Raw genomic sequence first — 13,489 nt, 5'->3', positions numbered from 1 at the left:
TAAAATGACAACTTTGGTAGCTCTTACAAAAGAAGACAGGTATGCAAGTGTGAACCCATGACAAGGAAACCAACATTGTCTTCCCTGAGAAGTGTTTGCCCTGAGGTGAAGTGGGAATATGATTTAACTCACGCAAGGAGTGGGGTGAAAAGAGAAGGACATTTCAGGCAAAAAGAGCAACATTTGCAAAAATCCTATGACAGGAGGGAGCATGGTACCTGAGGGGGGCTAAGGAAATGTCAGTGTGATTTGAGGTTGGGGAACAATGGAGAGCCACTGAGGAGTTTCAAGCAGGGGAAGAAGTAAAAAGATTTTTGGCAAGATCATTCTGGTTGCAATGTGGGGTGTGGATTGTTAGGAGACCAGGATGGATGTGGGGACATCAGCAAATAGGCTATGTCAGAAGAGATAGTAGGAAGGGGCTAGATTAGGGCAAGAGCAGTGGAGGTGGAGAGAAGGAATAAATGTAAAGGCAGTTACAACATAAAAATCATAGGATGCTGACGGGTAAGGGGCAGAGAGATGGTCCTCAGATTCTGGTGTACATGGGGGTGCTATTCATCAAGGTGAGGAAACCCTGGGAAAGAACTGGGTTTGCTGGAGAAGCTCATGTTTGCTTTTGGGCTATTGCATGTGATGAGCCAAGGAAGTAGCTGAATATCTGGGTCTGGGGCTCAGAGGAAAGTCTGGAATAGTATATGCACATAAATGTGGTGAGGTAGCCACAGGCATGGGTGAGAAGATGAGGGCCTAGAATCCAACTTTAAGGATCAATAACATTTAGTGCTAAGTAGAAGAGAAACCAAGGAAGAAATGGTCAGAGGGAAAAAAGGAAACCAGGAAAGTGAAGTATCGCTGAAGCCAAGGAAAGAAAATATTTCAAAAAAGCAGGAGTGGCCAACAGTGTCAAAAGTATGCCTAGAGATGTGGCCAACAAAAAGCCTACCAGATGTTGAGAAATCCATGGTTTAGTTAATTTGACATTGGATCTTGGGGAAATAATGATGTAATGTCCCTGGAGAATGAGCTAGATATGTACTGTTGAGGTTTCCTCTCCTCCATGAACATGTCCCCTTAGATCACAGAGAGGGAAGATTACAGAGATGACCCACTGGCATGAAAAGCAGCAAAGTCCATGAAAAAGCAGGCTTTGGAGGCAGACACCAGGTTGAAATTCTGACTCACACTATATAGCTTGAGTAGATATTTTTAACTCCCATCATTTTCCTTTCTTTATGTATAAGACAAAGGTACAGGTAGTTGTGATTAAAGAGAAATATATCAAAATTCTAGAAAAGTACCTGGATCACAGTAAAGGTTAATAAAAATTGTTCAACCAGTAAATAAATGATGACTTGAAGCTAGGAAATGATGAAGAAATACGGATTTTAGCAGGATGACTATATATATGTATAGATAAAAATACATATAAATATGTAAATATACATATATACATGAACAGTTTCATAATTGGATGAATGACTGCAAAGGATAATCACTTCTGTCACCTTAAAAGAGAGTTTCTAATAGTGTGCCATAGAGTTCTGTCCTCTGCTTCAGGTACTTTAACTTTTCCATTAATGTCTTTGATGAGAATATAACAAAAAATTTATGAAGTGTATAGATAAGATGATATGAATATGGAAGTAATAGTAAATATAGCCCATGACAGAATAAGGAGTGAAAACAAAAACAAATGGTCTGAATGTGATCAGATAAAAATTTAACAAATGTAAGGACACAGTTCTACTCTTGAGTCAAACCAACTTCACAAATTAATCACCATGCAATTCTGCAGCTTTTTGTAAGATTTAGAGTTTAACTGGACTGTCATTTCAATATAAAGCCATGGTGAGAGATCACTGCCAAAAAAGCTGTGGCAGACAAGCTTGTAACCAACATAATCCATGTATCTGTCATCTTTTTGGGAACCAGACTCTATTTCCCAACCTCCCATGTGACTGTTTTGCTAGTGGATTATGAAAAGAAGTGATATGGGTTACCTCTGGGTCAAGGTAGTTAAGAGCTCTAAGCCTTCTTCATACTCTTTCTTTTCCCTAGACTTAGGGCTGGAACCAGTAGGGAACACTGAGTCTCTAGGAGGTGCCAACATCCGGGTTCATGAAAGACTCTGTGGAGCAGAGTCCCTCTCCAGCCTTTCCCTCTTGACCTGTGACCTCAGTCAACTGATAAATGAGCAAAAAAGAAATCATTAATGCATTAAGTCATGGAGATTTGAGGATTGTTACCATGGTGACCATAATTATTCCTAGCTAAAAACAACCACTAAAAGTAAAAACAAAAAAGTCTTCAGTTATATTAATAGAACTATGGTGCCCAGATTAATAAGAAATGATATTCCAGAAGACACTCGTCCAGGAAGATGTTAAATGACTTGACCAAAGTTTCGTAGCCTGTTAGCAGAAATGTAGGCCACATCTGTAGCATATTTAGTTTTTGGCTTCACACAAGAAGAAACGGACACACTTGGGGAGTTCTTGGCATACAGTCGGCACTTAATAAATATCTGTCAAGTGAATAAATATTGACATGGATAGGTTCAGTGGAATGACCACAGGAGAGATGGTAACACGAATCCAGGTCTTATTAAGTGTGGCTGGAGAAACTGGGATTATCTAGCTGGGATCCAAAGAGACAGGATAGGTATCATAAACTATTTTAGGAACTATTTTTCGGAAGAAGGATTGGATCAGTTCTCTGGGACCCCACGAAGTAAAACTAGAACAAACAGGCTGAAGTTACAGTAAGGCATTTCTGTTCACTGTTTTGGCTTTGGAACATATGGAAGTCGCTCATCAGTTTATCCAAAGGAGAAATGGCCCCTTGTAGCATTGGAAATGTTTAAGCAAAGACTGAATGACCATCAGCTGGGGCTACTATGGAGGGGATTCAAGCACCGGATGGAATGCTGGATGAGATACTTCTTAGGACTCCTTATAGCCCTATGACTTATGCTCACATGGTTCCAACTTAAACCTCATTTAGAGATAGTATTAACAAAGGCATTTAACACAGAGTCCTGTGGTGGGCCATGCATGACTTGTCTATAGGGAGAGAAAAAGTCACATCTATCTTTCAAATAATTGCCATGATTCTGTGCCTTATAGGGCAGGGATTATTAACGTCTTCCACTGTCATCTCCAAGTTGTTAAATGTGACTCTGCCTGGTAATTTTCTGTCATGAAAACAATATTTACAGGAGGGCTTTTAAAACAAGTGGTCCTGAACCATTGCAGAGAATTTTACACTGAAACTTGGCTGATTTGAAGTCTATTGCCACATCAAGTTGTGTTGTACTGCGTGCTCATAAAATGTCAGGATCTCTGCTGATTACAGATACCTGCAGGAAGATTCCATTCCAAGCTGTTAAAGTGCTGCAGTCAATGAAGACCTGGAGTGTGAGTCTACCTCTGTGCACCACACAGCTGGTAACAAAATGCTTCACATCTGCAAGGACCTCTTCCAGGAGAACTACAAACCACTGCTCAATGAATTAAAAGAGGATACAAACAAATGGAAGAACATTCCATGCTCATGGATAGGAAGAATCAATATCGTGAAAATGGCCATACTGCCCAAGGTAATTTATAGATTCAATGTCATCCGCATCAAGCTACCAATGACTTTCTTCAGAGAATTGGAAAAAACTACTTTAAAGTTCATATGGAACCAAAAAAGAGCCCGCATCGCCAAGTCAATCCTAAGCCAAAAGAACAAAGCTGGAGGCATCACGCTACCTGACTTTAAACTATACTACAAGGCTACAGTAACCAAAACAGCATGGTACTGGTACCAAAACAGAGATATAGACCAATGGAACAGAACAGAGCCCTCAGAAATAATGCCACATATCTACAACTATCTGATCTTTGACAAACCTGACAAAAACAAGCAATGGGGAAAGGATTCCCTATTTAATAAATGGTGCTGGGAAAACTGGCTAGCCATATGTAGAAAGCTGAAACTGGATCCCTTCCTTACACCTTATACAAAAATTAATTCAAGATGGATTAAAGACTTGAATGTTAGACCTAAAACCATAAAAACCCTAGAAGAAAACCTAGGCATTACCATTGAGGACATAGGCATGGGCAAGGACTTCATGTCTAAAACACCAAAAGCAATGGCAACAAAAGCCAAAATTGACAAATGGGATCTAATTAAAGAGCTTCTGCAAAGCAGAAGAAACTACCATCAGAGTGAACAGGAAACCTACAGAATGGGAGAAAATTTTTGCAACCTACTCATCTGACAAAGGGCTAATATCCAGAATCTACAAAGAACACAAACAAATTTACAATAAAAAAAAAACAACCCCATCAAAAAGTGGGCAAAGGATATGAACAGACACTTCTCAAAAGAAGACATTTATGCAACCATAAAACACATCATCATCTGGCCATCAGAGAAATGCTCATCATCTCTGGCCATCAGAGAAATGCAAATCAAAACCACAATGAGATACCATCTCACACCAGTTAGAATGGCAATCATTAAAAAGTCAGGAAAAAACAGGTGCTGGAGAGGATGTGGAGAAATAGGAACACTTTTACACTGTTGGTGGGAATGTAAGCTAGTTCAACCATTGTGGAAGTCAGTGTGGCGATTCCTCAGGGATCTAGAACTAGAAATACCATTTGACCCAGCCATCCCATTACTGGGTATATACCCAAAGGACTATAAATCATGCTGCTATAAAGACACATGCACACATATGTTTATTGAGGCACTATTCACAATAGCAAAGACTTGGAACCAACCCAAATGTCCAACAATGACAGACTGGATTAAGAAAATGTGGCACATATACACCATGGAATACTATGCAGCCATAAAAAATGATGAGTTCATGTCCTTTGTAGGGACATGGATGAAACTGGAAACCATCATTCTCAGCAAACTATCACAAGGACAAAAAACCAAACACCACATGTTCTCACTCATAGGTGGGAATTGAACAATGAGAACACATGGACACAGGAAGGGGAACATCACACTCTGGGAACTGTTGTGGGGTGGTGGGAGGGGGGAGGGACAGCATTAGGAGATATACCTAATGCTAAATGATGAGTTAATGGGTGCAGCACACCAGCATGGCACATGTATACATATGTAACCTGCACATTGTGCACATGTACCCTAAAACTTAAAGTATAATAATAATAATAATTAAAAAGAAAATGCTTCACATCTGCTTGTGTGAGTGTTTCCATTGGCAAAACAGAGGCACCACAATTGATTTTTCTGAGATTTATTATAAAGATAAATGAGAGCATGTGGGAAATCGGTTTGAGATTTTAGAAAAATGTAAAAGGAACCTTGGACAGTAGAGCCAAGGTTTACATCAGGGATCCCTTTAAGAAAATACTTGGAGTCTGAGGGTAGAGCTGATTCTTTCCTGGGCTTATTATGCTCATCAGCTCAGTGTTTTTTTGAGATGGAGTCTCACTCTGTCACCCAGGCTGGAGTGCCATGGTGCGATCTCAGCTCACTGCAGCCTCTGTCTCCCGAGTTCAAGAGATTATCCTGCCTCAGCCTTCTGAGTAGCTGGTACTACAAGCATGCACCACCACGCCTGGCTAATTTTTGTAACTTTAGTAGACATGAGGTTTCACCATGTTGGCCAGGCTGGTCTCAAACTCCTGACCTCAGGTGATCTGCCTGCCTCGGCCTCCCAAAGTGCTGGGATTACAGACGTGAGCCACTGCGCCCAGCCCATCAGTTCAATCTTCAAGTAAAAAGTTAATGTGGTAGACTGAAAATCTCTAGGATTCCTTTCATCGCTATGCTATGTGAAATCAGAGCTTGTTACTAAAAAACAATTATTTGTCTGAGGGTGAGTTGGTTGAATGGCTGGTATTTAATAAAAACGAATAAAGGACAAAATTGGAAATTTAGTGGAAATTTCCATCTGGCACAATTTTAATGAGATATAGAAGCAGAAGAATAAGAGCATGTCATGTATTTCTCTAATAAAGCATGTCCATTTAAAAGAAGTAGAGTGCTGAAATTTGATGAGAGTTTTGGGGAAATATTTAGATCATTTCCATGGAGCCCCTGATGTTCCAAGGGGCTGTTAATCCCTCTGAAACTTTTAATGCCTTAATATGTTCTGCAAATACTTTCTGAGTAAACACTAGGAATGAATAAATTGAATTTTAAAGCGAATTCTTCATTTTATTCACAGTTGTCATGCATGCTATTTCAAATACCACTCTGGCAGACAAAGCTCTAATTTGAGAGAAACACCAGATAGTTCCACCTAATATAATGAAATCAGCAGGACTCAAGGCTCTCCACAGTCTCCTCATTTGCTCTGCTAACAAAGGCTTTGCTGTTGTTCAGGAAGCACTCATATTCCCTCAGAATGTGTCGAGTTCTTTGCTGGGCATGAGGGATGCGAAGGTATGTGTGACACTGAAGCCTTGCCTTGGAGGAGCTCACAGTCTAGAGATGCTGAGAGATTTATCCGAAGGCTTAATTCTGGGCTTAGAAAGAATTTTAGGGTAGATTAATCAGGAACATCCTGTGAACAGTTACTTAGCTTTGATTATCCATTTCTTGAATGTTTCTCTTTCTTGAATATATTGTCTTGGACTGTGAATCCCATAGATTTTTATGTAGCTCATTTGGGCACAGAAAAAACACTTGAAATCCAAAGATGAGCCTTCCTTTATTTATGTTTCCCAGTAGGATGCTCTGCATCTTGGGTATATGTATTGATTTTCTCCTCACCGAGTGCTCCTTCCATATTTAAAAACATTTGCAGCTGCTAAGGACTGAATTGTGTCCCTTAAAAATTCACTTGCTGAAGTCTTAACCCATAGTACCTTAGAATATCAGTGTTTGGAGATAGAGTGTTTAAAGAGGTAATTAAGGCTAAATGAGGTCATATGAGTGGGCCATCATTCTTATAAGGACTTGTGTCCTTAAGAGAAAGAGACATCAGGGATGTATGTGCACAGAGAAAAAGCCTGTGAAGACACAGAAGACAGTCATCTGCAAGCCAAAGAAAGAGGCCTCAGGAGAAACCAAACTTGCCAACAGCTTGATCTTGGACTTTCAGCATCCCGGACTCTGAGAAAATAAATTTCTGTTGTTTAAGCCACCCATCTGTGGTATTTTGTCACAGCAGCCTGTATTAGTTCATTCTCACACTGCTATAAAGAACTGCCGGAGACTAGGTAATGTACAAAGAAAAGAGGTTGAATTGACTCAGAGTTCCACATAGCTGGGGAGGCCTCAGGTAACTTACAATCATGGCAGAAGGGAAAGCAGGCACGTGGTGTCAGGTGAGAGAGAGTTTGCGAGAGAGAGCAGGGAAAACTGCCTTATAAAACCATCAGATCTTGTGAGAACTCACTATCATGAGGACAGCTTGGGGGAACCTTGCCCCCTGATCCAATCACCTCCCACCAAGTCTCTTCCTTGACTCATGGGGATCATGTGGTTTACGATTCAAGATGAGATTTGGGTGGGGACACAGAATCAAGCCACATCAGGCCCAAGAAGACTCATACAACAGCTACTTGTGCTTTATTTTTGGTAAAGATGCCAAATTGAGCAGTTATCACCAAATTCTTCTCCAGATTCTGCGCATGGTACTTCCTGGCCCCCCAACGACTCTTTCTGTCTCTACAACCAATATTTTAAAACCTTTCCCCCAGCCTTGCCATAAGATTTGAAAAAAATTCAGGCCATAGAAGCAGAGGAATTCCATTTTTCTACTTGGACCTTGCAAATGGCAACTGTAAGAAAAGGCTTGATTATCATTTTGTTCTCTCCCCAGGATGCAGGGATGGGGAACTGGCCTGAGAGGTAATGGGGAGTCCTCACAGTGATGTTCAAATCTCAGAACACACTAAAGAAAGCACACTAGTGATATAATGGTCTGGCCCTTTTCTGTCTTCATTGGGGTCAGTAGTGAGTTAACTTCTTAAAATCCCAAGCGTTGGAAATATACCTGCAGGAACTTCATAAAGACAGGTACATTTAAAGGCAGAAACACTAATAGGAGTTCAAATTAAAGAAATGATATGAAATTGCATTTCTTAAAAAGGGAAATAACACTCAGGAACATTAAATGATTTAATTATGCCTGAAAGAGCTTTTTTAAGCTAAAAATGCAAAAAAGCAAAGTGTGTGAGGATGTATGTTTGAGAAAGCAGCCATAGGAAAAAATCTTGAAACCAAAGTATGCAAAGTGTGTAATCACCTACCTTCATACTAGGGGCATTGGGGACCTTCTATTAACATCCTTTTTGCCTTTTCTAGGACGAGAAGCAGGGAAACAGAACAGTAATTTTATGTATTATCACAGCTTAACAACCCCTAGTGGAAAGAAACCCTTTGGGTCTTAAGTTTCTTTCACTTAATAATTCTCAAAGATATTAACGTATGTGTTAACATATAGTGTTAAAAGCAATCAATAGTTATTCTGGTTTCCTTAAAGTCGCATACATTAAAAATGCCCACTATTCCGGGGCCTGTGGGAAGGTGGGGGGGAGGGGGGAGGGATAGTATTAGGAGATATACCTAATGTAAATGACGAGTTAATGGGTGCAGCTCACCAACATGGCACATGTGTACATATGTAACAAACCTGCACCTTGTGTACATGTACCCTAGAACTTAAAGTATAATAATAAAAAAAATGCCCACTATCAGAATCAACACATTATTGATATGGTAATAAATATTTTACATCATTAATGTCTGAAAGATTGTACACATATATCAAAAAACTGTATATTTGTGTGTGTGTATATATATACACACACTGTATATGTGTGTGTGTATATATATATACACACACTGTATATGTGTGTGTATATATTTTGTGTATGTGTGTGTATATATAGTGTGTGTGTATATGTGTATGTAGGTATGTATATATAAATTGAAACCCTCCATATACTCCAGTTACTTACTATATTCTGACTTTGGAAAAAGGTCACCTACATGTTTACCTCCAAATATGTTTCTAGTGAAACTTGCATTATGAATGGCCCCTGCAATTTAAATGGATTCTTTAACCACCTCTATGTCCTCAAGTTTCAGTTGTAAACTTTAAACAGAATACAAAATGCTCCGTGTGGAAAGAGATGCAAAGTCTCCCGGCTGAACAGTTCCTGGTATGGTGCGAATTTGCTTTTATGGCACCAATTAGTGGCTGACTTGTCTTTTTGCCATGCAATGAATTAAAAATGCATGATTTGGATGCTGGAAAGAGAACCAGTTTCTGGCTAGAAACCCCTGGACACTGCCATTCTTCCAGTTGATCTTTTCGCCCTCGTTGTGTTGGCAAGTACTGACTCTGTTGCCTACCACTCACATCTTTCCCTAACAGATGGTTCTTTTTACTAGTTGAGATCCAATCTGGTGATTTACTTTAATTTGCTTTGGCCTAAAGAAAACCCATGACAGACAGCTAGCACAGCTTCCTGAAGCAAAATTTTGCAAAGAAAAAGTTAAGTAGACACACGCTATCTAGACCGCGTTCCATTTTATGCACCCCATAAATCAGAATATTTGTCAACAACAATTAAAATGTAGTTTTCCTGGTAATGAACATTACAGGGAGGAACAAATCAAGTTTCATTTATTCTGTCAGAAATGGAAGGCAAGAGCTTCGTATTATTTTGTGGATAATCTCTGAGGAGTAAACTAAGCACAATTACATTTTTGATTTTAATTAAAACTCTGGGTACCTTTCAAGTTCCGTTAGGGAGATGTCCTGGGTCTGCTTAGCTGAGGTCTGCACTGTGAAGTTAATTTGACACATAACATATTTTTCATGAGGTAACTGTCTCAGGAAGCTGTTGGTAGGAGCAGCCTCTTGAGGGCCTATGGGGGCCACAAAAAAGTAATGACTTCTCCTGAAGCAGCAACTTCACCAGGAAGTACATCTGCATAACAGTCCCCAAAGCCCTCCCAATAATGTCATTAAGCTGGAAAAATCAAAGGAAAAGGCGCCCAAAAGATGCCATTAAAAATGTGTCATTACTCACAGTCCACAGAACAACAATAGAATTGAACCATGGAATCATTTGAATCACAATAAAAGTGAAACCACCCGAAACACCTGAAAAGGTAATGGAGGCAGAGATTATGAGCTGACGCTGTGGCCCTGGGGAAGGCTGGGGAGAAGGACCTGTGTTTCTGCTTCTGTGAGGGCCTTGTTCTTCAAGAGTGGGTCAGTCTACACTCTTAGACATTTGTTTTTATACAGGTTGGCTTATAACCTGATTTCTACTTGGCCTGTTTTTTTTTGTTTTTGTTTTGTTTTTTTCCTGCATCATAACTACAAACCAGGCCAGGGCCACACGGTTTAATGTACAGGTAATATATTGTCTTTTCGATAATGTCACAGACTCTGCATTTTGGCTGAAAGGTGTTTCAACTTATTTCTGCAAAGTAATAAGCAGAACTGCAATGAGGGTGCTGATGATGTGAGCTGTGTTGGCCAGGGGAGGGGGTTGGATGGTCTAAGGGAGGAACCACTCACATGGCCCCTCTTTCTGATCCTCATCACAACCCTCCTCCCCACTCACCCAAACAGGATTTTCCCACAACTGAGTCTGAAAAGTATATTCTCCAGGCCACTTCCTAATATCAAAGGAAACCTGGCATGCTGCCTGCCTTAGGAGACCACCTCGTCCAGCTGCTCTGTTAATTCATAGGGGGTGGGGCTAAAGCAGGAGAAATGACTGAGTCTTTTTGGGTCTCTCCAGCCACGTATAATCAATGCCACCTTGAGTCTGAGGGGCACTTGATTTATACTTCCATTCTGGAACTTTCCATTTCCAAGCAAGTATTATCCCAGGCAATGCAACTTTGTACAATTGGACATGGTTAACGTTGATGGGAAATAGGCTCTGTGCTAGGTGCTAGGTGAGAAGCCCTTTGTACAATGATGTCGTTTTATCTTCATGACACTCACAGGAAACCAGGTCTATTATTGACCTTATCTTACAGTTGAGGAAACTGAGGCAGAGAGATGTTCTGCCATGTGTTCAAAGTCCTCCAGCCTGTGAGTCAAGCAGCAAAGACTCAAATCCTGACCCTAGGCTCAGAGCTTATAACCACCTTGCATGCTATCATTTGTGTAACAAGATGCTTATGTGAGCTTGGAGCTGACAGGGTGCAGACATGGATACAGCTGTATCTTTCAAATAAACCCCATTTTCTTAAGATGGTCTGTTTTTTTCTAGTACATATTACTGGTTTTATTATTATTAATTACTCAAAAGCCTGACTACAGTAGGTATATTGATAAGTATACCGTGTATTGACCTTTTAATATGTACTAGATACTGTATTAACACAAACATTATTTTTTTCGAGACAAGGTTTTGCTCTGTTGCCCAGGCTGGAGTGCAGTGGTGTAATCATAGCTCACTGCAGCCTCTCTAACTCCTGGGCTCAAGTGATCCTCCTGCCTCAGCCTCCTGAGTAGCTGGGACTACAGGCACACACCACCATGCCCAACTAATTTTTTAAACTTTTTGGAGAGATGGGGTCTTGCATTGTGGCTTAGGCTGGCCTTGAACTTCTGCCTTCAAGTAATTTTCCTGCCTCAGCCTCCCAAAATGTTGGGATTACAGTCTTGAGTCATAGTACCCAGCTATAATCCATTTTTAATACTCATAATAATTTTCTAAAGAAGTATTATAAACCCCACTTTTCAGATGAGGAAACTGAAATTCAGTGAGTTTAAGCAGGTTGCCCAAAGTAATACAACTACTGAATGACAAAACCAGCAGTCCAGCCCAAGCCATTCTAAATTTCATGCTATGTGTTGAACTGAAGCATAGAGTAGAGCAGGTGGCTTGGTTTATGTGGCAAAAGCTTAGAGAAGCATTGAGAAATAGTGGGCTCGGACTGGGAGATGAACTGGAAAAGTAGGACCCTATTTTATAATAGGTATGTGGCTAACAGGTACCCCCCTCTCAAGGAAAGAAAGGGGCAGTGTCTGGTTCATTTCCTTATTCCCAGAATACTACCAGCACAGGGTTTCAGAGAGCAGGAGCTCAATCATCACCTATTAATATGAGCCCACAAGGCTGGACTGCAAACTCCAGCCCAGTGATAATTCTGTTACCCCAAGCTTTGGAGTGGGCCCCAATTCCTAATTTTAATTCTCACTTTGCTGCCAAAATTCCAATCAGGACTTTTTAGGACCAAACTTATTTCTTTCTCCTTCCTAACTTTTCCAAGTTTCTACGGGTGTATTTATGTTACTATTCACTCAAGACTTATTTTGCAATTTTGGACTTACCTTGCAAGTATGGGAATCCTCAGTGAAGTTGGTATTTATTTTCTGAGTTGGTGCTGAGCAGGGTAAATAAAAATAAACAAATACGAAAAACAAAGCTCAGCCCTGGTCCTATTCAGGCCACACACAATAATCATTGTCAATGTTTTGTGTGTTTCCCTGGGTAACTTCTGTCTGGGAGATTTTGTCTATTAGAGAACACGGAGCAAGATATTAAGATGGATAGGTATTAATGCTTACCCTGGATATTAATGCACAAAAATTTTCTTTAACTTGAGTAGCAAAAGCTGGACATAGCCAATGACAGAATAGTTTTACAGAACACTGTCTAGGCTGGCATTCTGAAATATTCAGCAACTTCTGGAACTATTGCAAAGTCCTTTATTCCTTCTGGAGATCTTACTTTGGATTTATTAATGCCAGGACATTAAACGACTTGAGGACGTTAATGCAATTCCTCTGAATGTCTCTCTGAGACTCAGATTTCTCATTTGTAAAATGGGTGCAGCAAAGTCTGTCTTCAATGTTACAAGAATGAAATGTGACATCCACGATAAAAATAGCTCATATTATTCTAAGATATACTCTATCTATCTATCTATCTATCTATCTATCTATCTATCTATCTATCTATTTATCTATCTAGTTATAACCCTCACAACATTGTGTGAGGTAGAAATTATTTGATAACTTTAATGGGAGAGACAACAAAATTACTGAAGATCTTGTGGTAAGGAAGATCTGTGAGCTCCCAGGCCAGCTGGCTCTGGGACCTGTGAGACCTTTCCAGGCCCAGGACAGTGCTAGGTACAGAGTGGCACCTGACAAATGTTTAGACTCTGATTCTGGATGTTTTGCCCTGCAAGGTCAGACCTAGGAATCAAGAAGTATAAGAAGAGCATGCAATTAGTACTGCCGTGTTGTGGATTTCTGTTCTCCAGCTTGGCTTATGTTACTCAGTGATAGTGACAAGAGCATCTGTGGGTCACCATGTCTACCCCTTGCTGAACCTCTGCTGGTATTGGGTGGGTTTTTATCGGATGAGATAATGTCCCATCCTAGCATTTGGAGAAGCCCAGTGTGGCTCTTAGGGCAGAGGGTATAAAATAGAGAAAAATAGTCTAGGCAGACACGGTGTGCCAGGCAGCCATTAGATGAGATCATTGTCCTCAGTAGTGTATTGGTTGGACT

Source organism: Pongo abelii, chromosome 10, assembly GCF_028885655.2.
Source record: "Pongo abelii isolate AG06213 chromosome 10, NHGRI_mPonAbe1-v2.0_pri, whole genome shotgun sequence".
NCBI lineage: Eukaryota > Metazoa > Chordata > Mammalia > Primates > Hominidae > Pongo > Pongo abelii.
The sequence above is the reverse complement of the archived record's forward strand: the minus strand, read 5'-3'. Positions refer to the sequence as shown.